This window comes from Rousettus aegyptiacus, unplaced genomic scaffold, assembly GCF_014176215.1.
Source record: "Rousettus aegyptiacus isolate mRouAeg1 unplaced genomic scaffold, mRouAeg1.p scaffold_m13_p_14, whole genome shotgun sequence".
Classification (NCBI taxonomy): domain Eukaryota; kingdom Metazoa; phylum Chordata; class Mammalia; order Chiroptera; family Pteropodidae; genus Rousettus; species Rousettus aegyptiacus.
The window spans coordinates 11,686,831-11,710,916 of record NW_023416289.1 but is presented as its reverse complement, the minus strand read 5'-3'; the positions used below and the strand labels follow the sequence as shown (position 1 = coordinate 11,710,916).

Sequence of the window (24,086 nt, the reverse complement as noted above, 5' to 3'; positions counted from 1 at the left end):
AGCTCTAAGTGCAGCAAGCCACTATGATGCCTGTTGGCAGGGTCTGGGCAAACTGTGGAAAACTATAGGGTAGATATATTAGGAGGATATTGATCCCTTGCAGGAAACAGTCTGAGCAGCCCTAACAGAATGTAGAATGCACTTATAATAGCAGTTTTGTCATTTATTATAATTTAAATCTATTTATTTTATTATTTGATAATATTTTTTATTTCAATATAAACCCTTTTGGCAGCAGTAAGCTCAAAAAACAAGAGTACATGCTTAATGAAAATTAATTACTGAGTTCCCATTCCTTACCAAAGTTGATGAACGTGTAACTTGCACAAAATATTTAATAGCGTTTACCATCTACTGTAGCAAATGAGTACATGAAAAACAGAAGACAAAAGTTGCTAGCAAAACATCAGCACCTAATTTTGAAAATTGGTAGTTATTTTAAAAGACTCTCTTGTAGGCGAATTCACATATGAATCTGCAGAAGATGGGTTTACAGATCCTTCTGCAAAGTATGATTTTTCGCTTATACCAAATGACTTTTTTTTTAATTTCACTCGTTTTATTCCAAGTCTTCTTACATGTGCAAAATATGAAATGTTGGCACTTTAAGCAGAAGAAAAACTGCAAATAGTCCAAGGTTATTGATTTTATTAGTGCTGTTAGATACTTTACAAAGAAAATCAGTTAGTTTTAATAATTGGGGCAAATTATCACTTCCAGTTGAGGAAATCAGTTTCTGGAAGTTCATTCTAAAGGTGAAATATCTTATACAAGTGTCAAATTCATTTTTAGATGAACTTTTTAGTTTAATATTCATTATTGTTTATAGTGATAATACGCATTCAAATTTTGATGAAGCACAGCTTCATGGTAAAAGCAATGTTATTAGAAAATTAAGAAACTTATGAGGCAGAAGTAGGCTTGGGATTTGTTTTGGTGTTCATATAATTCATACTTTCCTCCCACTAAGCTGCAATGTTGGAGCAAATGAAATAAAAGTTATAGTGGTTTAAATTTACAAATATTTTTGTGTGTCCTGTTAGAGTATTCAGACCACAAAATTTTTCTGATGAAGCTGATGTTGGATATTAAAAAATACTTTACTGGGGCAGTCAGTATACACTGTCTCTTTGTTGCCCACCACCAAAAGAATTTTTAAAGATTTTTGTATCTTTGAAGAATTACTTTGTAAATCAACCTACACATTTTTCTATGGTATTGAACTTATTTTGTAAGCAAAGTTATAAATTTTGGTTGCATTGTATTCAACATCAGTTGGATAACTTTAACCTAAGTCTCCAAACAATGGAATCTTCAAAAAGACTTCATTTTAAGACTTTTCGCCAATTAGAATTTTTGGAAACAATACTTGCAAACAGGAAAATAATGAAATTTATCACTAGACCAGAAAGAAAAAAGAAGTGAACAAATTAAATATTGGTAGCTAAAAAATTATAGATTTGTAATTTACAAAATTGAATTGCTCTGTGGAATATCTTGATCTATTGGAAGACTTTTGATGGCATTTCCATTTTTAATCGCATGAAACTGAAAGGCTTATGATTTGGGATCATAGCGACAACTTATATGAAGAGTTTTTCATTGAAAAAAATACCTGAAAGAAGTACATGGTAGATAAAAAAGTACCTGAGAAAATATTTAGGCTAAAATATTAACACATTTTAATATGAAAAATGGAATTGAAATATACTTTAGTAGAATTTGATCTGAACTTACAAGACATATTAGTAACTTTGGAGAAAATGTTTTTCTCAATTAAAGATAATATAATCTACAGAGAAGATTCAAATGAGGATGTCAGTTTCAAATTTATTAACAATAAAATGCAACTTTAACACTTTTCAGTATATAATCCTTCAAAAAGCTTTAAAAATTAAACTTTGAAGATTATATGCATTTTTATGAAACAAAAATATTAAAAAATAAATCCATGTTAAAAATATTCTTTTGGAAAATACCATGATATAATAATATTAGAAATAAATGTGACTAAAAATACATTAAAATATATGAATATATGCCAAGCATCATTATTCTGCTAATTGTATTGTTTTTTGAATAATAGATTGAACAAAATAAGTTACTTTTAGTTTGCTTTAATCAACACAGATATATTGACTTGGCAGAAATAATTTCATTTTCAGAAGAGATTTTAAGTAAAACTGATAATTCCACCAATATAAATAAAATCAATGTATTTGGTCAATAAGTTAATATTTTAAATTGCAAAATTTGTATTATTCCTAGCACCCCGATTTACTTTCAGCAATATCCTCATTTGGTTGATAAATTATGTGACCTCCCCAATAGGAATGAAAACTGAAGAAATATTTGGCAAGAAAAGAGAGAGAAAATGGATCAAAAGGTCAGAGAGTAGAGGAGGGAACAGGAGCCGAGACCGTGGAAGTACAAGAGGAGGCGGTGAGACAGAAAGGGAGATGGGGAGCCGCCAGGGGCTGGAGCATGGCACGCCGCTCAGGGAGAGGTCCCGCCTCGTGACCCTGGTGCAGGCCAGGAGACTCAAGTGTCAGGCAGATTGTGCCAGTACTGTTGGTTTCCCATATATTTCCTACCTCACTTTTGCCCTTTCCCCTTATTCATGTGGAAGTGACACCATTAACAAGTCAGCTAATGTAGGCTACTGTTATCTGATTCATTTCCACCCAAGAGCACTTCATAATATAGTTTCTCTGATGGCAAGTACTCATCCCCTTTCTGAAAGAAGTAATTTATTAGCTAGACAGACCATACTAAGAGTTGTTGAGTCTTCCATTCCTCGATTCATCTCTTATTCACCCAGTCATTCATTAATTCATTAACTCAATCAACCAAGAAGCATTTGTTGAGTACTTTTCATCCTCCTTCCCCTACTTCTCCCCCCCCCACCCCGCCCCTCCCCCAATGCTGTCTCACCTGGAGGGGTTTTGTGTCAGAATGCAAGCAACTGCTCTTTGCTCTTGATGTTTTCAATAGCAAAAGAAGAGCAATAACATAGATCCCCAAGAATGAGTTTCTTTGTTTCCTTAGTGTGGCTTCCAACTGCCGTTTCATTCCTGTCTGGTCTCAGACAGTGTCCTGGGAAGACTTTTAGGACCTAGTAGCTGTTTCCTGCTCCAGGTTCCTCATGTGTTTTTCTGGACACAGAAACAAACCTAGTTCCAGCAAATAATGCTGTCATTGGGATCTTGTGCAGGCGTTGAAGGGCTAGGCCTGGCCAATGGAGTGCTATGTTTAAAATATCTTGAGATCTTCAGAAACATTTGTTTTTGTTCAGAAGTGTTCATTTGATGTTTCCCTGACCCACACAGTTTCCCTATGGGCTTAAGCTCCCATTTGTTAAAGAAACAGATGGGAAAACCAGTTCAATTTGTGTTTGTTTTAGCATTTAAGACAGCTTACCATGAGTTGGTAGAGTTTGGATATTGCAGATAGTGACACATTATAGTTAACAGGCGTACAAGGGAATAGAATCAAGTGACCGATTTAGAGACACGGGAGCAGAGACCTGTCTAATTCCACAGAATAAATCACCGGTGGCACTGGAAGTGGAACCTTGTTATTCTACTGTGAACTCATTTAACTTGAGTGGGATGATCTACAGTAGGCCATGAGAATCTCAGATGTCAAGCTGATTTTGCCAAAACTGTTGGTTTCCCATATATCTCCCACCTTATTATTGCCCTCTGCCCCCCAACAAATGCAAGTGACCCAAACACAAGTCAGGTAATGTAGGCTATTGTAACATGATACAGTTCCACCCGAGGGTACCCAAGAGGCCTGAGGAGTGCCCAACCTATAGGCACGGCCCTTGCCATCGGGTCCTAGCAGGGAAAAGACAGCATGGTCGATGTGGTAATTTAATGAAGAGAGTTTAATTATGGAACTATTCACAGGGGTGAAAAGGGAACTGACAAGGAATGATGAAGCACCACAGAGAACTGAAATAGCAAGAAGAAAGAACAGTATTTCTGGTCCCTGGGGAAGCCTGGGGCTGTGAGAGAGCTGGCTCCCTTTCTGCCTCGCCACGGTTTTGGCAGTGGCCGTGTCACTTTACCTATGGTAAGGCAGGGAGAGAGCCAGAATAACCAATTACCTGTCCTCTGGCCTCCTCCTGGGCCTTCCTGGTGGTCCACCCACTGTGAGCTGGGGGAAATGGGAATCCAGGTGATGCAGTCTGTTGAGGTCAGTCTCCTGGGGCACAACTGGGTGGAGAAGGAATGGAGGGTGGGAGGTGGTCTGGAAAGGCAAATAGAGTAATCAGTACGCCCCATACTTTCGAACATCCTCCTGACTCAGACAGTTATGATCTGTCCAAAATGCAGTATGCTGTGTCTGGCATTGCTGGCGGAAGTAGAAAGTGTGCCTTACTGTGTGGTGGAGCTTCTGGCAGCAAACTAGAAGTTTTGCGTCTCCATCAGTATCCACGCCATAGACAACAGCCTACAAGCCAGCTAAATGTGACTTCACATTGCGCCGCCAGAGACAAGATAATCCAAGAGCTATTTCTTTGAGTCTTTAGATTTGCCAATGCTTAGAGATTTTCAAAATAGAATCCTGAACTGGGAGTCAGAAAACCTGGGCTTCTGTCCTAGGTGGCTGTGTGTAATCCTCTCTGGGTGTTTTCTCATCTATGAAGTGTGGAAGTTGTGTTAAAAAAAAACTGGTTTAAATCTCTTTTGGCTCTAGCATTCGGTAGGTCTTTAAATTAAACCAAAAGACTACCAGGCAGGTGAGTGTCTGCACCATCCTCAGACACGAGCATATGGAGAAGCAGGAGGATGCCTTGAAATGCTCAGGCCACTGGACCCACTGGGCATCTCATTGTTCGTTGTCAGAGTTAGAAGATGGGTCAGTCATTTATTACCATGAAGCAGGCTAGCTCACATGCTTAAAATCTTAGATACGCTCAGATGTCTCAGCTTGCTTCAGGGTCTTTCCCAGACTAAGACTAATGGTAGAGATTCAGGCAATTCCTTAACTTGCCCCTTCTCCACCCAGGAGAATAGAGCCACTTGAGTGTCCCTTACGTGAGCTCCTATCAAGGGAGGTTGCTAGTAAAATGCTTTTCCTATAGTTCCTTGCAACCCAGTCCCCAAGGGTATCAGAACCTATAAGGGGTCTCCTGAGATCTCTTTTTACCACTATCATCTAAATCAGTTGGACCTGCAGTAAAGGGTCGGCCTGAAGACAAATGACATTGAGAGAGTCTTTAAGTGGAGGTCTCTCTTGCCTGCATGTAACAAAAGTAGGGTAAGAATAGTTGACCCTGGCCCATCTCTCTGACTGTGACTTGGACTTGCAGGTTTCCCAGTGGTCAAAATCAGCCCTCAGAAAGAGGCACTTCAAGCTGCTGCTCTCGACACTGTAAGAACAGCCCCAACAGCTGTGCCAGTCACACGTCCTAAGAGCAATCAAGATTCTACATGGTACAGTTAATTGTTGACTATGATAACATATCTTGTTATCAGTTTTTCTTTAATGAATTCTTTAATAGATGTCATTAGACGTTAAGTGCTACATTACTTCCTCTAAGAAGAGATATTTAAGGAAACTACATACAAAAAAATTTTATGTCCTGAATCAGCCCCGAGTGCCCGTCCTTAGCAATGGCAAACCACACTGTGGAATTACATTTTCCATAGTGGTGTGCTCCCGTTAGCTGCTTTGGCTTCTGAGAATGTATCTTTGAGGATAAAATTTGAAGCTACAAGTAGATGTTCATTCAAAAAGGGGGCAAAGGACTTGGAATTCCAAGAAATTCACTGGATCTCATAGGCACACATAGCCATGATGAGAAATAGATAAACAATCTCAGTTTGTCAGCACCTTGTGTAGGGAATTAAATTCAACTTCCATGTTAATGACACTTTCTCATTTAATTTCCTGTATGCCACACTGAAAATACATCCATTGAAAGTGGAATTTCACTCCATAGAGCTGTCTTATTAAGTGAATGTGTATGAGGTTATACCTGTCAAAACAAGATTCTGGAAGCTCATTTAGAACTATAATTTGGTGGGGGGAGGTGGAGCCGAGGGGATTGTACCATGTAGGTCTATCACTGTTTTCTCGATGTCATTATTGCTGTTTGTCATTGGTTACTCATTAGCACTAAGCATTAATTATTAATAGTAAGAGCTACATTGAGCACCAGCAGTCTGCTCTCTGGTATGTCCAGCATAGTCCGTTCTAGATCATCAGCTCAGTGGGCGACAAGTTAAATGTAAGGGCAGATGTAGATGAAGCAGCAAAGTGCAGGCCTAGATCCTGTCAGAGAGGGTTTCATTACAGGCCTCGAGACAGGCTTCTATAAGTAGGCAGTGCATCAGAGCCCCATGAAGACAGCAAAAGTGCATGTTATCTGTAGGAAAAATGAAAGAGTCAAATTTTCTATTCAAGGTCAAGTATGGCTCAAAGATAGACAGCATCAGCATCAGCATCACCTGGGAACTTAATAAAATGCAGTCTTGGGCCCCATCCTGGACCCAGTGAGTAAGAATCTGCATTTTTACATAATCCTAAGGTGATGGATAAGCATATTAAGTTTGAGGCTCCTGCCTTAGTGATTCTCCAACTTTGCTGCATATTAGAGTCTTGTTAGGAGATTGGAACAATCCTAATAGCCAGGCCTTACCCTAGACTAATAAAATCAGAATCTTAGGGATTGGGACTAGGCATTAGCATGTTTTCAAAAGACCCACGTGATTTCAGTAGGCAGTCAAATTTGAGAACCTCTGATCAAGAAGATTGTGACACTAGATTAACTTAAAATCCTTCCAGGATTTTGAGAACTCATATTCTAATACTTGGAGTAGATCTGAGACCACCGTATGCATACAGGTGATCCACACCAACCTGGACACCTCCCTCTGACAATCCTCCCCACTCCTCTTTATACCCATGTCTAGCCTTCTCCTAGAACCTCCAACCACGCGAGAATCCTTGGCTGATCTTTCTTGGCCCAGTGTTCCGCTGCCTTCCTGAAGTCCATTCCTGGCTTTTGTTGCTTGTTTCCCCCTCCAGGTGAGATCGCATGGTTAGAGTCCCTCTGCTCTTGGGCAGCCTCTATGCTTTTCATGGTTTTGGTTATCTAATGAAGGTCAAGAAGCTGGGTAGTGAGGGAGAGTGGAGCACTGCTCTGCACCCCCATGCACTTGAACAGTGGCCTCTTATTTCCTTCTCCTCCTCACACTGTGATCAGGCCAGAAAGGAGACCACTGATATGGAGGCCAATGAAGAAGGAAGGCAGACTAAGTAGAAAACTGGATTCGTGATTGGAGCATGCTAAGGAGACATTCTCCCCACCTTTGAGAGAGACCATTAGTTGTCCACCCAAGTCCTTTTTCCCCTCTTTCATAGTAATATAATTTCTCTTCTGAGCACAATGCTGCTGAGAGTAAGAACTGCATTTCCCAGTCTTCTTTGCAGCTAAATGTAAACATATGACTAAGTTTGCAAGTCGATTTTCAGGAACCTTCCTTAAGAGACAGGTTGTACATACTCTTGCGCCCCTTCTTCTTTGTTCCTTCCATCCTGCTGCTTGGAATATAGTTGCAGCCATCTTGGACCCTGAAAAGAGGCACCATCCCTTAGGGATGTTGGAGCAGTAAGCGGGAAAGGACCGGAGTTTTTGAGATGTTTGAGATGCAGAGTATTGGGCCACTTCCATTTGGACTTTGTTTACATGAGCACGAAATGAACTTTCATCTTGTCGAAGTCACAGTTGTTTTGGCCCGTCTGACACTTGTAACTGAATGTAATCTCAACTGATATACCACCTAAAGTTCTACATTCCACTTCTGAAGATTTATTTCTTTGAAAGTTAAAGACTTGTGTCACTCATCAGGAAAGATCTGATAAAATACAGATTGTATAGGATAGTCTCATAACTTAAATCTTTACAAGCAGCATTCTTAGCAGGTTGTCCAGGGCTGAGAAGACGTGTGGACAGCGGTAAGGCCCTAAATGGCAAAGGGAGAGAGTTGAGGAAAATCCACCTTTCATCATTCTGCCAACCACTCTTTTGGTATTTGTCTTGGGCCCATAAGGACATGAGTTGATTACTGTTACCTAATTTTTTCCCCTTTTTCTTTTATTATGAAAACTGGAAATACAAAGAAAAAACATTTACAGTGAACACTCGTATACTCACAACCTACATTTAGCTGTTAGCATTGGAACACACTTTATCACAGGTTGTCCCTCTTTTTGTCCCTAAACCCACCCATCAATTCATATTATTTTTAAATGCCTCAGCACCCAGTCTTCCTAGGAGGTCTCCCATCCAAGTACTAACCAGCCCCAACTCTGCTCAGCTTCCGAGATCAGACAGGATCGGGCATGTTCAGGGTGTAGACAATCAATTCATATTTTTAAAAATTGTACTGCAAAGTAAGTTGCAGGCAGCAGTACACTTCCCTCTGAATATTTCCCTACTACCTAAATTTAGTTCATTTTTTACAAATTTTTCTCTGCTCCTGTTGGAGTCTATATCCCTATAAGGAAGGAGCGCAGGAGCTCCAGGACCTAGAGACCTGCGTAGATGTTGTCTCTCCCAGCACCTGAAGGTACCATGTAGTTAATGGAAGTAGCTTCCAAAGTCAGACAGATATTGTCTTGGAGCTATCGTGCCTCTTCATTCTCACTCTTAAATTTGCTCCAGGGTTGTTGTCTAGACTTCCTTGAGCCCGTAGGTCTTCCTCCTTGCCTGACTGCTGCTCTTTCCTGTCATGACTTACTGAGATACAAAGATCATGCCCCATCAACCAGAATCTTCTCCATTCTCTTCCTTAAGCTCTGCTGCCTCCCTTAGTCCCATTCTTAGGGCATCCGGTTAGGTGTTTTGTATCTGTCAGGCCCTACCCATGTCACTCCCCCCACCCCGCCCTCCAAAACAGAACAGTTCATGTTTTGATATATGCTTCCTGTCTTAGTGATTCCTACGGTTGCAACTCAGGCCTCATCAAAGCCTCAGTCTCCTGAGCATCCTCCCTCCCACGCTCTGGAAACCCCAGAATATCAGACCTCCTGGAGCTGAAGAGGGAATGAAGAATTCAGTATTCCGTCACTGAGTTTTCTAGTAACAAGACAAGTACCTAGAGGGTTTAGTTTGATAAATGCTGCCACTGGTCAAGAACAATGTGTCAGGGATCATCTGAGCACTTCGTGTACATGTATATTGCCTCATTTTATCCCTCCAATAACACTTTGAGGTAGGTGTTTTTATGTTGCTTCCTTTTATAGGTGAAGAAGTGAGCACAGAGAAGTTAAGTATCTGGCCCACACTTGCACAGCTAATAAAAGTCTTCTAGATATAATTTTTTTTGTACCAGGAAAGGTCAGGTTAGAAAGAATGATTTTTGTGGGGATGTTGAACCTAATGCTTTGTAGTGCTACAATTATGTTTATATTTTCAGGTTGCTGGGTTTTTGTTTGTTTCTCAAGGCAGTGTGTTTCAGACTAGAATCTTGAGACCTTGAGGGTTCATGAACACTCTTGTGTTTTACTACATTTTCTTCTAAAGAGCTCTGTGCGGTCTTTTAGTCTGAGAAGCGCGGGAGGCCAGGAGTGGGCTCTGTCCCTCCCAGTCTGTCCTGTCTCTATTGTCATGGCCATAGACTGTAATTCAGGCCATTTAGGTGGCTCTGTCTCAGAAACTTTGTTTCACAGGATGGTTGGAGTAATTTTCTTATCCATCTCATCTGCATTTTGGGTTGAAATGGAGCTGAAAAAGGAGAAAGGGAGAGAAGGGTGAGGTTGTATCTTAGGAAAGGGAAAGGCATAAACAAAGACCCAGAGGCAAGAATCCACTGGAGCTTTGTAGAGCAGCGGTCGGCTCATCCCCTGGGGGTGGCAGGACTGAGTGGGATTGTAGCTGCAGTAAGGCCCGTGAACAACTTATCTGTAGAGCCTTGAATGCCAAGCTGGGGAGTCTGGAGGGTGCTGTTGGCAACAGGGAGCCAGAGCAGGAACAGAAGGAAGACCTCGCTAGGGTTACAGTCTCCAGTGAAACCTCAGAGGCGCCCGGCAGAAACAGGCAAGGCGACTTCTGAGATGGGAGGGAGCGAGGCGAGAGGTGGCCGGGCCAATTCCAGCAGCCCTCAGCCCATCCTGCCCAGCCCTCAGGGGAGTGACATGGGCGAGAGACCCTTTGGTTCTGTCCCTGTGCCGCGAGAAGGAAAACAGCAGCGCTGACGATGGCTCAGTTCTCGTACCCTCAATATAGTTTTTCGCCCTTCTTCTTTTGAAAGAAAATTGTTTAATTCTGCTTCTTTTGCTGCTCTTTGCTTTGGTGCAGCACAAGCTGGAGAAAGGGAAAATAACCATTAACTCGGAGAACTGAAATCAGAAATGTGGTGACTGGTTCTGTTTCTCACAAGCATGGAACCCCCTCTGCACTGCCATTGCCTGCGCTGGGCCTAGCGCACTCTGACTAGTGAACGCGCCAGCCCCCTTGGGCACGTTCACGTCCGCCCTGCCTGCCACTGCGACGGTGACAGCTCCCACTCCTGCCCCACCTCGGCGTCCCCCTGGTATGTCCCTGCCATTACGTGCCCACCTTCCAGGGAACCTGAGCTAAACCAACAGAGCAGTGGACTTTGCTGGCCGAGCAAGGTACCAAGAAAGCAAACTTTCCCATGTGGACAAAGGAAAGCTAAGGAGAGAGGGACCCAGAGGCGGGTCAGGGACTAAGTTGGTCCCTAAGCCCCTTGGCGTGACCAGCTCCAGCACAGCTGTGACATTAGCAGCCGGCATTTGAGGCACAATAATAATTCTTCAGATCAAAGCAGCCTCGTCTTTAGACAATTATAGTAAAATTGAAGCTCTCCTCTAAAAGAAACACATGCTCTTGTTGTGCTCCCCCCGCCCCCTCCTTATTTTATTCTTTATGAACAAATTGGTTTTCAGGGCTATAGAAAGCACCGATTGGAAGCTTAAATTCTCCCTGTCTGCCCAGGGGTGGATTTGCAGGGGTGGACATGGAACATCTGAACTCGGATTTTTTTTTTTTTTTTAACTTGATATCCAAGAATAAAAGGGAGAATGGTAGGAGAAGCTGATCAGGGATGAATAAAGTCTCCTTTTAAGCTGAAATAACCCCCTTCCCCCATCTTCCCTCCAGAAAAGCCGGACTGTAATTGCTTGCAATCACTCGGCACAAATTGTCTGCTCGTATTTGCTTTTTAATTTTGTATAATCTGGTCCATTTCGCTCTCTCTGCCTTTGAGCTTAACCTCTCTCTTTCTCTCTCTCTTCCTCTTATTCTTTTCTCTCTTACTCTCTCTCTCTTTAATTCTTCAGGGCTGTTCAAAAAAATTAGTAATAATTCCTACTGATATTTGATGGGTTTTACCAAGCAAAGGCACTCAGGGGAAAGAAACACACATTCTCACACACACATGGGGAGAGAGAGACAGAGAGACAGAAACAGGGAGAGAGGGACAGAGAGGGAGACAGACAGACAGACAAACAGAGATAGAGAGAGAGACAGACACAGAGAGACAGACAGAATGTGAATGGATCTGGGCTGTATCTTGTTAAATGTTCATTTCTGCATCCAAAGTATTCTTTATTTTAATACATTCATACTGTTTCTTAAGACATAGTAGACATTTTAATAAATAAATGGACTGATCCCAAAATGAGCAAAATAAAAACAGCAAGAGAGATGACTTCTCTGAGTAACTGTACCATTTTATTCTGCTTTTTAATGTTTATGTTTGCTGGCCCCAACATGTCCCCACTTGCTCTCATTCTAATGAACATGCCTTTTATTTAGCATGTTGCAAGGTCCATCCTGCCACCTCCCCAACCAGGGTTTGTTCTTGTCCTTCTGCCTGTTTTTTACTTATGTAGGGGCAATGAATCCGAAAGGAGACCCATTAGTTGGTATGGCTTACTTTCCCACTGCATACAACTCAATAGGGAAGTAAGGGGGCATTTAGATAGAGAAGTCCAGGGCAAAAATCCTCAGCGGGCAGAGAAAAGAGAAAACAAGGAAAAGATGTGTATGTACAGAGAAAGCAAACACAACAAAAAGCCATGGATGTGACTCAGACTCAGATATATGCTTTCTGTCAGCACCGTACATCCTGGTCTTCTGAAAGAGAAATCAGATCTCAGGAGAACTTCAGTAGAGCAGATATTAAACCTTGCTGCACGAATAAGCAAATTCGGCAAAGTCTCAGAATGTAAGATAAACATGCAAAAATCAAATATATGCTGTATACTAACAATATGTACATTAAAAAATCAAAATTGAAATTATACTACCATTTATAATAGCTAAAAAATGAATACTTATTATAAATTTAACAAAACATATAGGATTTGTATGTTGAAAACTACAAAATGCTGATGAGAGAAATCAGAAGATCTAAATAAATAAATACTATGTTCATAGTTTGGAATACTGAATGCAGTAAAGATGTCAATTTTTGAATTGATAAGCAGGCTCAACATAATTCCTACTAAAATACCGGCAAGATTTTTTTTTTAATATAGGTAAAATTATTCAAAAATTTAAATGGAAATTCAAAGAAACTAGATTAGCTAAAACTATTGAAAAAAGAATAAAGTGAGAGAAAAATCTGCTCAATTTAAAGATTTTTTTATATGGCTACAGTAATCAATGCTGTGTGGTATTGTCACACAGATCAATTGAGAAGAATAGAGAACCCAGAAAGAGACTCGCATAAATATGTCCAAATGATTTTTGACAAAGATATAAAAGCAATTCAATGGAGGAAAGATAGCCTTCAGCAAATGTTGATGGTACTATTGGACATCTATGGGCAAACAAAAATGAACTTCAAGTTAAGTTCACACCGTACACAAAAATTAAGTGTGTTGCAGAGTTGAAGATAAATCATAAAACCATAAAACTTTCTGGAGAAAATCTTCAGGCTTTAGGGTTAGGCAAAGGTTTCTTAAACTTGACACTAAAAGCCAATCCATATAAGGAAAACTTGATAAATTAATTCAACAAAATTGAAACTTTTGCTTTGTGAAAGGCCTTTTTAGGAGGATGAAAAGACAAGCTGCAGACTGGGAGAAAATATTTGCAAAGCACATATCCAAAAAAGGACTAGTTTCTAGTCAATATAAGTAATGCTAAAAACTCAACAGTAAAAAAGCAAAGAATCCAATTTAAAAATGGGCAAATGACAGGAAGAGACATTTACTACAGATTATATACAAATGGTAAGTAAGTACCTGGAAAGATATCCAATATCATTAACAATTTGGGAAGTAGGAGTTAAAACCACCATGAGGTATCATCATATAACTATTAGATTGAAAAAAAAAATAGAGACAACACCAAATACTGGCAAGGATGCAGAGAAATCCAATCATTCATACATTGCTGATAGAAATGTAAAATGATGTAACTGCTCTAGAAAACAGTTTGAGAGTTTCTTTAAAAATTAAAAGTAAACATGCAGTTATACAACACGGTTAGTTGTACTCCTGGAGTACATACCAGAAAAAGGAAAAGTTAGGTTACACTAAAATGTTAGACATGAATGTCTATAACAATTTTATTTGTAATAGAAAAAAACTGGAAGCAGATATCCTTCAGTGGGTCAATGTTTAAACAAGTGTGGTGCATCCATCCCATGAAGTTCTATCCAGCAATAAAAAAGGACAAACTACTGATTTAACAGCCTGAAGTAATCACCAGAGAATTATACCGAGTGGAAAAAAAAAAAACAATCCCAAAAGGTTACATACCGTATGATTTATCTACATAACATTCTTGAATTGACAAAATTATAGGAATGGAGAACAGATTAATAGTTGCCAAGTGTTATGTAGAGAGTGAGGATGGGAGGAAAGTAGGTGTGGTTATAAAAGGGCAATAGGAGAGATTCTTGTGCACATTTTTTTTCTTTTTCTCAAAGAAGTCCCTCCAACATTTCCTGTAATACTGGCTTGGTGGTATGAACTCCTTTAGCTTTTTCTTGTCTGGGAAGCTCTTTATCCATCTTTCGATTCTAAGTGATAACTGCTGGGTAAGGTAATCTTGGTTGTAGGTCCTGGGTTTTCATCACTTTGAATACTTTGTGCTAAACCCTTCGGGGCTGTAAAATTTCTGTTGAGAAATCAGCTGACAGTCTTTGGGAGCTACCTTGTAGGTAACTAATTGCCTTTCTCTTGCTTTTAGGATTCTCTGTCTTTAACTTTTGATGTGTCTTGGTGTGGGCCTCTTTGGGTTCATTTTGGACACTCTGAACTTCCTGGGCTTGGATGTCTATTTCCCTCATCAGGTCAGGGGAGTTTTTTGTCATTATTTCTTCAAACAGGTTTTCAATCCCTCTCTCCTCCTCCTGGTACACCAATGAGGAGAATGTTGTTATGTTTGACTTTGTCATAGAGGCTCCTTAAACTATTTTCTTTTTTGGCTTCTTTTTTCTTGTCGCTGGTCCGATTGGGTGTCCTCTGCTACCCCATCCTCTCTGTTACTGATTCGATCCTTCATTTCATCCACTCTGTTGATTCCCTCTAATGTACTCTTCATCTCAGATGTTATATCCTTCATTTCTGACTGGCTCTCTATTACATTTTCCATCTCTCTTTTTATGTTTTATTTTTCTCTTTGTTAAAGTTCTCACTGAGTTCATCTACTCTTCCCCTAAGTTCCTTGAGCATCCTTATAACCAGTGTTTTAAACTCTGCATCTGGTAGTTTGCTCGTCTCCATTTTGGTGAATTCTTTTTCTGGCGCTTTGTTCTATTCTTTCATGTGGGACATGCTTCTTTGTCTCCCCGTTTTGGCTGCCTCCCTGTGTCTGTTTCTATGTATTAGGGCACCTAAGTTTCCCAGTATTAGTAGAGTGGCTTTATGTGGTAGGTGTGCTGTGGAGCCCCTTGGCATAGGCCTGGGAGGGCTCCAGCTAACAGGCCAACTTCATCTGCTGCCTGTGCACATCTGGGGCCACCTGGTAAGAGTCACCAAGCAATCCACATATGGCTGCCATCCATGCTGGGCTTATAGGTGCCTTGAAAGGCCAAGTCAGAAACTGAGGCTGGCAGCCCCTGGTGCAGGGCTTGGGGCTGCTCAGCAAGAAAGAGGTCCAAGGCACATCGAGGCTAGATGCTGCTTCTCTGGGTTTTATAAGCCTTTGAGAGATTTTGTGAAAGTTCACAGCAGGAGCCAAAACAGCCTGTTTGCATGGAATAAATCACTGAAAGTGGCTTGGGTGAGCCCACAAGTTGGGAGAGGTGAAGTCTCAGGGAATCCCCTGGGCAGAGTGACCTATGTTACCTAGGATAATGGCACCTGTGTCTGCACATTAGGAGTGAAGAAGGCTCAACAAGGGAACAATGGCTTCTGCCTGCACCTCTGTGCGGGAGCCAGCCGCTCCTTCAGCCCTTGCTCTGAAGCCCACAGCTCAGCGCCTTCCCGTATGTCCCAGGCGCCCCCTAGAAGCAGCCCTGGCACTGGAGCTCAGTGAGTGAGTTGTCGGCGAGTAAGGTCAGGCATGGGCCCTTTAAGAGGAACGTCTCCACTTTCTGCAGCCCTCCGTCTCACTCATCTCACTGGTTTTCGTCGCCAGAGGTTGTGGGGACTTTTCTTCCCGGCCCTGGAACCCAGGGCTGGGGAGCCCAGTGTGCGGCCTGGACCCCTTGTTCCTCAGTGAGGGAGGTGGCTCAGCAGCCAAAATAACCCTCCCAATTCTCCACCCCTACACGCCCGTTGTGGGAGCGGCTGTTTTGTGTCTCCGCCCCTCCTACTGTTTTGATGTGACCTGTTGCTTGAAGTGACCTAGTTGTAGAGCTTCTATTCAGCCATACCTCTGGTGACTCTGTGTACTGGTTGCTCTGTAGTTTTGTTATAATTTTGGTGTGGTCGCTAGAGGAGAGATGCACGGCCACTACCTTCTACGCCATCTCGAATCTCCAGATACCCAGAGAAACCTTTTAAACAACTGAGTTTAAGCGCCCCATTCTTCAACTAATGTCACAGTCTTCCCAGGAGGAGCTGGGATGGAAGGAAACTACAACCAGACTAAGATGTATCTTCTGAGGTAGGCTGTGTGCTAAGAACTTTCTGCGCTTTCTTTCATTTAGGCATCACCATGATGCAGGTATTACTCTCATTTTATAGGTGACTGAGTGAGGTTCAGAGAGGTTAAGTAGCTTGTCCAAGGTAATTCAGCTAATAAGCAGCAGATCCACATGGAAGGAAACTCTCCAGCTCCCACAGTGCCGTCAAAGCCAGGTGCTTCAGGACTGCCACTGGCGGGGGACATTCCATGAAAGGAGAGGTCAGACCTCATTGTCCGCATCTCTGGGACCCAGGATTTCCACTCCCATGAGGTCTCTCATCATTACCTCTTGACTCAGTAGGCTGATTATAAGGGAGCTGCTACCCCATGGAAGGAAACTATCAGTTGCCTCAGTGAAAATCCTCCAAAATTGGAAAAGGGCTATTAGTTGTGGAGAGAGGATGCAGAAGAGGGAGAGCGGCGGGTGTCCAGTCTACTCAGAAACACAAGGTTCAGCCACCCTCCACACGTGGTATTTCCCCCTCTGTCTTTAACCTAAAGCAATCAGTAGATTCCCTTCATCCTGAATGTCATCTCTAGTCTGATCCTGGGGCCCAGGGTTTTTTCATGACACCATGCTGAACTTACGGGGCAACCCTCTGACCATTCAAGTACTTTTGCCTGAAAGGTAATTACGAAACTTTAAGGGGAGGTAGGCAGAGAATAATCAGTATTTAAAGTGTGTGCATATGGTTTTCAGTAGTTGATGCTTAGTAATTCTTGGTTAAATAAATAATCAAATGCAGCTTGATTCAATCTTTCCATCCAGATAGAAGGTAGAATGACATCTGGACTCCATTCTCCAGGCCTCAGAACAGCTCTTCATTCATTTCGAGGTTGTAATTTTCATTTTGATGTCGAGGCAGCTACTTTTAGAACCTAAACAGAAGAGACAAAAGGTTGTGATTTTTGAGTGGCACCTGCTTTCTACCATAGCTAACTGCAGTCTTTTCTATCAGAATATATTGTCCCATGGTTTCACAGTCTCTAGTGGTAAGTGACCTCTGTCAAGAAAGTAGCTTTTTCCAAGGAGATCAATTATGGATGTGTTCTAGAGATGGTAGCCCCTGTGACACTTTGGTTTGACTTTATTTATTTGCTTTGTGTTGTGCGGAAGGTGATCTGTATTACCACACGGACCTTCCTATGCTGCAGAAGGTAAAGAAGAAAGGAAGGAAGGAATCTCCTCAATTTGGAAATTAGTTCCAGCCTCTAGCTACTTTAAGAACTTGGAAAATTGAGAAAGCTCTTTTTTTGTTTGTTTGTTTCCTCTTCTTTGCAGGGATTTGAAAAAGGAAATAAGAAACAACTATAAAGTGTCCCTATTTCATGACCCTGCCACAGTCTCAGGGAAATGAACATCTGCAAAGCTGTGGCACATCCTAGAAAAGAGGTGCAAGGCTCTTGATCCTTGGAAAGAACACCATCCTCCCACACCCTCACCGGAGGGAGAACAACTCTAACATCCTGATCTTCTCTGGACCATTCAAAGGCAGCAAATGTGGTTTCCTGGACTAGAGAAGTCTGACTAGCAGTCTTTCCCAGGTAAGTGATGCTCCTATTTCAGTTTCTAAGAAGTATGAAGAATAAAAAAGCATCACATTGTAGTTTGTGATGGGGCACCCACCCCTTGGGTGGTATTGTATGTGCTACAAGTGGAAGTAGCACTTGGGAACCCCTGCCACCTGGGTTAAAAGATTTCTCCAGTTGGGCCTCCTTGCTTCTTCTCCAAACGGGTTCCCTCTGTAAACATGAATTGGTACCTGCTTAACAAACAAAACTTTACGGGCAAAAAAAATCGCACTATTAAAAAAAGAAGAAGAAAATTACATGTGTATTTTCTCTTGACACAATTTAAAAAGCTGTTTACAGCTGATTTACAATGCTCATAGTATTCAGCTTTTCATTTGAAATTATAATAAGTCCTTTGAATGGGTTGGAGCTTGTTAGAAAGTAAAAGAAATGTCTTCATTGAATTGTGAGTTTTACAGGCTGCTTTACGGATGTCGTAGGTCTCTCTTCAGTGTCACCTTTCTTTCCGTGGAACGTTGTTGAGTTGATATGGACGATAAAACAAATATGGAGTGGAAGAAGTGAGTGTGTAGAACCATCACGTGTGTTCCATTCACGCAGCCACCTAGACCTGTATTTTCTACCTATTAGTTTGCACATTCCTTTCATGCACGAATGAATTGGAAGAATTATCTTTTTCCCAAGAAATTCTCCTCTAAGAATATAAGGGCAAAGTTTCTGGGAAGTGTTTGGACCTCTTAGATCAGAGATGCTATTTTTATGGACTAACACATTCACCTTTGTTCGAAAAGCAAATGTTAACTGTGTGGATCTTGTTTCCTATCAGGAGGCCATGCTCTAATTTTATGAGCTACCCCATCTGTGATGGGCACCAAACAATGCCATAATGGTTTAAAAAAGGCAGGCAAGTCAGAATTTGTAATGATAAGCACCCATTCATAAATCATTAAAAAAATAAGTAGCATGTTCTTGGCATAAAATGTGTAATTCTCATTTGGTATGACCTTGGCAAAGATAAATCAAGGCCCAGGTTAGTTTTCTATAGCAGTTTTTTGTTTGTTTGTTTGTTTGTTTGTTTTACTGCCTGACGCTCTAATGTCCTAGCTCTCCCAACACCGTTATTATAAATGATGGAAAAATCTTGAATATTTGCATAACATTATAGAAGATTTGTGACTGAAAGGATAGGACGGTTACTTATGCAAACCAGATATATTTTTTCATGTGTGTTTATAGTTACTTTTCAGTCCACTTCCTTAGCCACAACCTCCCATTTTTTCAGTGGGGGCAGGGCAGGGGGATGACATTCAAACTTGGTAAAGGAAACAGTAATTGTGAAGCTTTGAGTGGGTTGAGACATGAATAAGAGGTGAAGAAATTGAGATGCGTAAATGGCTCTTTCTAGAAATTTGGCTGTGAGAGTGAAGAGAAAGTGTCTCAGTAATTGCCAACTAACCTGAGTAACATTTCTGGAGAAACTGCTGAATTCAGTAGGTCTAATGGTTCCATTACTGTTTTTAATAATTCAAAGAACAGATGTAAAATCCTCATGAGGTATTTATTATTTTTGGATTGTTATCAGGTTCAAAATTCCTACCAGTTTTATTAAGTCTGCTGAGTTTGCTTCTAAGAACCATCTTCATCTCATCTGTAAAACAATTCCTGGTTGAATAAGGACTTTGTCTCTAGAATATAAGTCACAGGTATTTGAGATAGTGTCAAAGGCATGGTGGTAGCGTGTTATAGCCTCTCCTAGGATGTTCCAGTTTTCTATTGTTGCAGCACCCTAAACAACAATGAGTTTATTATGTTCGTGATTGTGTGGGTCAAGAATTTGGATAAGGCACAGTGGGGATATTCTGTCTCTACTCCATGGCGTTTAGGGCTCAATACTGTTTAATTGAGAATAGATTCTTGCCTGCATGGGATTCAAGCACTGCCTCTTCATGTAACAGTATTTCTGGCACCTGGAGAAGTGGAAACAGACTCTTACCTATCTTGTACTGCCTTAGACTTTTTAGTTTTTTTCTACCAGCTAGAAGAGTTCATTTTATTTTTAATGCGATTAAAAAATTAAAATAAAATGGCGATTTTTATATACAGACATTGATGAAAGATGTGTTTTTAAAGCAGTAAATTAAAATCTCATTAATATTTCAGTGTGAATATTTTCTGCTTATCTGTTTCATCTCTATTTTTGACCTATGGCTTAGAGTTCACAGCATGAAGGAGATGGTGAAATCTGTTCACCATAAAATGTTAATTATAAGTAAATTACAGCACAAACGTTCAATCAGCCACATTAATTCTACATAAAGTGAATTATTGTAGCAGAAAATTTTGAATGTGACTGAATTTTGTAATTTTCAGTTTCCTTTTTCTACCACTCACACCAACCCTGGTTCCCATGTGTTTATCCCAGAAACCCTGAGCTCTTTGTGTAGTTATTGAGCTTATTCTTTCTATCCACTGTGTTTTGAAAGTTAAATACAGAGTACATACCCCACATCTCCAAATGATTCTGAATTGTACATAACTCTGCCCCATGGCAACTTAAATTAAAGCTTTGATATTTTTCAAGCAGATAGTTGGGCTTTTAAAATGAAGATGTTGGGTTTGTCATATAAAATGATTCTCTCCTAAAATATAAAATGTTCTCCTATATAATATATATAATATATATGTTAGTATTAGAATGATCATTTTATAATATATATATTATAATTTATATAGAAAATGCTTGAAACATCCAGACTGAACATGGCTCTTTCTTTCTACTACGTTAATTGTTGTTAATGGCAAAAATACTGATGCTTCCTTAAACAAGAATGCCTCCTTACATTCATTTTGTAATTATAAATAGGAATGCTGCTTATTATTAACAGGCTATTTAATGTAGTGATTAGATGCCATTAGGTACTGGACATAAGAGAACCCACAGATTTTGCAAAATACTGGGAGGGTTTTTTTTTTTTAATTACTTGGTACAACTACTGAATTCAAGTAGCAAGTAGTCTAAAGGAATTGAATGGTAGGGGTTCTCATAGTAGTGCCTTCTGGTCTAAAGTATTATGTGATGGATCTGGTCTGCCTCCTTCCACTTATCAAGGTCTAGTATATTCCTAGTGGATCTAAAATGTTTATGTTGAAAATTTGGGTCACATTTGGGTCATATTTCACATCCCCAAGTCAGAAACTATGGACTCTCTTGATCTCATCTCACCCACCGTGGCAAAATTATTTGTCCAGGTATCTACTCTGTGACCTCATGAGAACTCCATGACTTAGTAGAACACAAAGCATAACACATGTGTCGTTGCTTACCAATGTTTGTCTTCTGTATTAAGGATCAGTGTTGCCATTAGTTGAAGATAGAGTCTTTGCTTTGTTCCCTCAGATTAGCCATCCATTTCGTATTCTTGAAATTCAACAGATGGTTGAAGCAGCCAAGAAAGGAGAAATGCTTTATAGGCTTCTTTAATAAGGAAGATGAAGAAATGGGAACCATAGTACTATTAAGAGAAAGACTCTCACTATAAGAGGGATGAGGGAAAAAATTTCCAATTTGCTAATGGCGAAAGCTGTTAATCTGCAAATATATGCAGGCATTGGCGAGTCCTCTGAAAGCTCGGAAAATCTTGAGGATTAAAATATCTGAGAGAGTTAGAATTAGGGATCTGGTACCATTAAGAAGAAAGGAGCATCAGCTCCCTAAGAGGCTAGATCTTCTAAAGTAAATAGAATAAATAATATAGTAAAGTTAGATGACGGCCACTTTCATTTAAAAAAATAATAAAGATGATATGATACTTCTGTTATCATTTTCTTCCTCTTTTTTTTATGCCTCAAGTTCTCTGACTCTTTGCATCTTCCAGCTTCTATGTTCCTTTTTCTATTATGTAGAAAATTTAAACATTCACAAGATGGTAGAAACCTGTATTTTTCTTTTATAAAATGACTTGTTTTTGTAAAAATTATACATATTAACTTTATAAAATAAATAGTGAAGTAAAAAGAAGAAAGCAGAATTTCTCTAAATATTTTACTACTCAAAAATAGTCATCTTTCAAATATGGAAACCATGTTCCCAAGCAATTGTTTATCTTGTATATATAAAAAGAAAAAGAGAAGGGCGAGGGAGACAGAGTCGGAGACAGAAAGAGAATGAAAGACTCAAAGAGACTGAGAAAAACAGATTTAAAGAAAGGGATTATGTATAACAACAATAAGAAGTATTAAATGTAATGCTACTAGACTTCATTACATGAGAATTTAACAAAAAAAAAAGTATGAAACTGAAACTGAAGGAACTTCTCATCCTTAGAAAATATTTTTATTAGATTATAGTTATTAAATGATCTATCTTTGATTAAGAAAAAAGATTAGGAAAAAACTTTGTCTAGATCCATTATTCTTTTTTAACTTCATGTGTAGGTATTTTACTGGTTGACACCTTGCTTAAAATATGAGAAAATTAGCACACAGTTACCTAATTTCCTTCCCTGCCTCCTGATATTTATTGGTTATTGTTTTACTTTGTTATAGTTTGTAACATTTGTCGTCTTGTTCTGAAACCACAAATTCTACATTTATTTTGCCATATTTTTATATTTGAATAACAATTCAATGCTCAACTCCAGGTTTTTAGTGTTCTCATTCTTGTGTTTTTAAATTTTGATTTTTTGTCAGATGAATTTTATTTTTAAAGACTTTTAAAAGCTTTTTTAGAAGCTTATTCTAAGTTTTTGCAAACTTTAGAATATCTATTGCCTTTATATTCAAAGTACTATATAAAGGCACAAAAAGTAAAACATAAATAAACAATAAATGAATAATTGAACGGATAATTTAGCTGGCTGTAAAATTTTTAGGCTATACTTTCTTTCCCTCAGAAATTTGTAGACCTTTGTCATTGTCTCCTGGCACTGAGTACTGTCCTTTAACCACAGAATTGTCATATATGTTTTGTTCAATTGGTAAATGGGATCATGGACTCTGTACTCTGAGTTCCTTCATATTTGAGACTCACTGCTGTAATTGTATCTGAACATCAGGTTGACTAAATATGATATTTCTACAGAACATACTTTTTTTTTATTTAGAACCTGGTAAATATTGTTTCTTCCTTCTGGGATTAAATGCTAGAGAAGATTGAGTCTCAGCTAATTTTTCTGTTTATAGAGAATTTGATTTTTTTTACTTAAAACTAATGAATTTTTTCTTTATTCTTTAAACTCATCAACTAAACTCATCAAACAAGATATGCTCAGCATCAATTTGTATCTATTTTTCCTAGAATATACTGTGCCCTTAGATTGATATATCTATTTTTTATACATTTTTTCTTGTATATCTGATTTCTTCCCCCATTTGTTGCATTCTCTGCTCCAGGGACATTGATTCTTTCCTTTTCTATTATTTTCATTATTTTTTTTCTTTTCCTTCTTATTCACTAAGATTATCTCTAGCCTTTCTCTTATGCCAGGAATTCTCTTTTCAGTCATGTCTACTCTATTCTACCTGTGCTAAATTATTTGTTAGTTATATAAAGATGTTTTGATCCTCAGTTTGTCTCCTAAACTCCACAGTCTCATTTTTTTTATGTCATTATGTTATTTTAATAGCTTACCACATAGCAACTATTTTCATAAATCTGTACCTATTAAAATGTTCCATAGCATTAAGTACTCAAAAAGAAATTTTGGGGTTTTTCTTTAAGTTGTATTTTCTTCTAGATGGGTTTTCCATTTCTCCTTTGCACATCTTATTTCCCTTTTTAATATTCTTTTTCTTAAAATGTAATCTTTTGAGATCCTGGCTTACTGTGGGAAGGTCTCTTGTTAGATTTAGAACCCTGGATGGGCTCTGGGCATATCGATATCTGTCCCACTTCACACACAGCAAGACGGTCAAAACCAAAATCCGAATTTGAAGATTTGGCAAATATCCTTATTGACAGGCACCTGTGGGATAGAGAGCGTCTCTCCTATTCCACTTTCCTTTCACAGTTCTGGAAGTTGCTTTACTTTGACCGGCTCCTTGATCTCTCATCGGGTCTTCAGTGCTTTTAAGGTGTTTTGTTTTATTCAGTATATAAAATTGTTTTCAGCAGAGGTCTAGTCTAAAGAATTAGTTTGCCATTATTGAAGGTGGAAGTTCCTTCGTTTTTTTTTTTTTTACTATTCATTCATTCGTCTTATTCTTACTTAATATGGGAAGACGTATGGAGATCTTATGCCCACGCTGATAGATGTTGGGTAAATTCTTCTTGACCTCCTCCTACTTTATCTGAGACCTGTCTTTCCTCTCACCAGCAGCTAATGTGTTCTATTCTGTTGTCTATATCCTGAGTTCTTTGAATGAGGAAATATTCTGATGGGCTTTGTCTCAGAGAACCAGGGGTTCTACTTCTCCTCCTGAGTTTTTGTGAAGTGTTCTTCATGGTTCCTTCACCTAGTTGGGAAACGTATTGAATTATCCT

General features: G+C 39.5%; 1 long non-coding RNA gene across 1 annotated transcript in view; it reads left to right on the top strand.

Moving 5' to 3' along the window:
- Positions 1–24,086, top strand: part of LOC107511921 — a 179,777-nt gene that overhangs the window by 1,743 nt on the left and 153,948 nt on the right. Inside the window, exon 2 of the long non-coding RNA XR_001597173.2 lies at positions 17,355–17,617. This is a non-coding gene — a long non-coding RNA (uncharacterized LOC107511921). The remainder of the gene's footprint in view (positions 1–17,354; positions 17,618–24,086) is intronic.